This window comes from Nannospalax galili, unplaced genomic scaffold (genome assembly GCF_000622305.1).
Source record: "Nannospalax galili isolate Female #2095 unplaced genomic scaffold, S.galili_v1.0 scaffold3650, whole genome shotgun sequence".
NCBI classification, from domain to species: domain Eukaryota; kingdom Metazoa; phylum Chordata; class Mammalia; order Rodentia; family Spalacidae; genus Nannospalax; species Nannospalax galili.
Window position 1 is genome coordinate 10,980 of NW_008328463.1, and position 3,537 is coordinate 14,516.

Genomic DNA, 3,537 nt, shown 5'->3' on the forward strand with positions numbered 1-3,537 from the left:
ACTGTCCACTCTCTCTACTCCTTTTCAATATAGCACTTGGAACTCTTGCTAGAGCAGTAAGACAGGAGAAGGAAATTAAAGAAGTACGAATTGGAAAAGAAGAGGTCAAACTTTCACTTTTTGCAGATGATATGATACTATACCTAAGAGATACCAAAAAGTCCACCAGAAAACTCCTAGAACTGATCAACACTTTCATCAAAGTGGCAGGTTACAAAATCAACTTGCAAACGCCAGTAGCCTTTCTACTTAGCAATAACAAGCAATTGGAAAAAAACATTCATGGAAACCCTTCCATTCACAATAGCCTCAAAAAAAAATATCTAGGAATAAACCTAATCAAAGCCATCAGAGATCTCTACAACAAAATTTTTTTAAACTGTGAAGGAAGTGATAGAGGAAGACACCAGAAGATGGAAGGACTTTCCATGCTCATAGACTGGGAGAATTAATATTGTGAAAATGACCATCTTACCAAAAGCAATATGTAGATTCAATGCAATGTCAATCAAAATCACTGATATTCTTCACATATCTAGGAAAAAATATCCTAAAATTCATATGGAATCATTAAAAAGCTGATAGTCACAGCAATCTTGAATAAAAAGAGCAATGCTGGGGGGATCACCATATCTGATCTCAAACTATATTACAGAGCTATAGTCATAAAAACAGCATGGTACTGGCACAAAAACAGACGTGAGATCAATGAAACATAACTGAAGACCTAAACATTAGTGCATACAATTTCAGCCACCTGATAGTTGACATAAGTGCCAAGAACACACCCTGGAGGAAAGACAGCAACTTCAACAAATGGTGCTGGAAAAACTGGATCTCTACCTGTAGAGGAATGAAATTGGACACTTATTTTTCACTCTGCACAAAAGTCAGCTCCAAATGGATTAAAGACCTCAATATGAAATTTGAAACTCTGAAACTGCTAGAAGAAAATATAGGCAGCACCCTACAAAATACAGATGTAAGAAAAGACATTCTAAATCAGACATCAGTTGCTCAGGCATTAAGGTCAAGTGGAACCTCATTAAACTAAGAAGCTTCTGTACAGGAAAAAAAAGAGAAAACCCAAGGAACTGAAGAGAAAATCCACTGAGAAAATATTCACCTGCTACATATCCAACAGAGGATTATTATCCATAATATACAAAGAACCCAAAAAGCAAAGAAACAAGAAAATAAATGATCCAATAAAAAGTTAGACAATATACCTAAACACAGACTTCTCAAATGAAGAAATAAAAGTGGCTAAGAAACACCTTAAAAGTGCTTGATAGCCTTAGTAATCAGAGAAATGCAAATCAAAAACACTTTAAGATTTCATCTTATCCCAACCAGACTGGTTAAGATCAAGAGAACAAGCAATACCAAATGCTGGAGAGGATGTAGAGGAAGGGAACGCTCATTCACTGCTGGTGGGATTGCAAACTAGTTCAGTCACTATGGAGACCAGACTGGTTAAGATCAAGAGAACAAGTGATACCAAATGCTGGAGAGGATGTGGAGGAAGGGAACGCTCATTCACTGCTGGTGGGATTGCAAACTAGTTCAGCCACTATGGAGACAGTGTGGAGACCTTTATAAAATGAAAGGATTTATCCTACTGTGGAGATACCTGTACATCCATGTTTGTTGCTGATCTTCACACAATAGCTAAGAAATGGAAACAACCTAAGTGTTCCTCAACTGATGAATGGATAATGAAAATGTGGTACATTTACACAATGGAGTGCTACTCAGCAGTAAAGAAAGATGAAAACGTGAAATTCGTAGGTAAATGGATGGAACTATAAACTGTTATACTAAGTGAAATATCACAGACTTAGAAAAACAAACGACGTATGTTCTCCCTCATCTGCGGCTCCTAGCACCAAATCCTTATATGTGAGTACATATCCTGTTGTAACTGCAGGAACCAGGAAAAAGGAAAGGAACCAGGGCGGTAAAGGGAAAGAAGGAACCTGAGAGAGGACTAGCAAGACACAGGTGTTACCAAGGGGGAAATGGTAAAATGGGAGTTTAACTAGGAGAGGAAGAGGAAGTGTTATACAGGACTGTGGGGGTAAAGAGGAAGAAGGAGCTCAAGAGAGTGGGGATGACAGGGGTCAGGTATTATCAAGGGTGAAATGGGGAAATGGGGTCCTCTAACTGGGGAGGGAAGAGGGAGGGTTAGACAGGGAGAAAGAGAGAGGAGAGATAAGTAATATTTAGCTTGTGTGGAAAATCAGAAGGAACTGCATTAGTTCAAAAACCTACTAAAAATTACACATACAATATCTCTACATGAAACCATGTGTAAAGCTGACAACTATATAACAAGAAACAGCACCAGACAGGAGAAACCTCTCTTTGAGGTGTTGACCAGGGTAGTCCGTGAGACCTCCCAAACAATACAAGCTATTGCCACGGCCTTTAATGTCCTCCCAGAACTTGATGGCAAGACCCTATTGCTGAAGACGGGACATACCTTGGACACAGGACTTGGAGCAATGGAGCTGGAACTGACATGGAAACCTCCTCTCTGAAGGCTAGCTCTCATAGCTTTGGAGGACGCTGTGCAAGCTGCTAAGGGAGAACATCAGTTGATGGTCCACAGCCAGCTTTAAGGCCCAATCACCACAACAATGACCAGCACAGCAAAGGACATTAGGGCAGTGGTGGCACTTTTATCTTCTGGGTAATCAATGGTTACTTAATTGGACTTAAAGCCCCCTCAATGGGAGGAAAGTCACATCTGGTAAACATAGCCAAATACACATGGCTGGAGATGTCACAGATCTTAGAGAAAACCCTAAGGCTGTCACATACCTAAACAAACGTAATTTCTTACGTCTATTATGCTAAATATGGGTCCTTATATTTACAGACAAGTATCCCAGTCACCACTCATCACAGAAGCTTCTTTTGCACCAGATGGAGAGGAAACTATTACAGAGTTCCACATCTGGTCACACACAGAGAGTAAGTGTTTGTGAAATGCCTAATCCTAAGTGACACACGTACAATGCAACCTCTGCACCTAAGGTTCATGGAGCACAGTGGAACAACGCATCTCCAACTCTCATCAGTGAAGCTCCCTCATGTAACAGGCGGCAATGAACACAGAAGGCCACAAATGGACAAAGCACAGAGAATAAGAGCCTGCAGAGTGTGAGTCCTTGGCCAGGACTCCTGTATTAAACCTCACCCACCGGGGCTCAGGGAGCACTGTGGCGGAAAAGGACCGCAGAAAGACTGTGAGAGCCGGGGAGGAGGTGCATGACCATATGGAAACAGACTCTTACAGGCTCCTGGGAAATTGTTCATATGGACCTACAGCAACAGTGTCAGCATGCACAAGACCCAGGCAAACTCAAGCAGATACCCAGCACAGAACTGTGGAAACGGGCAGCAGACCCCAGTCTTAGCAAAAGAACTATTAGCAGCTGATTATTGCGGGGTGAGGGAGAGTTGATCTTCTTTAAGGGAGGGACTCTAGACAAGCTGACTAGACCTCAGTGGATGAACTTGTACTGAGGG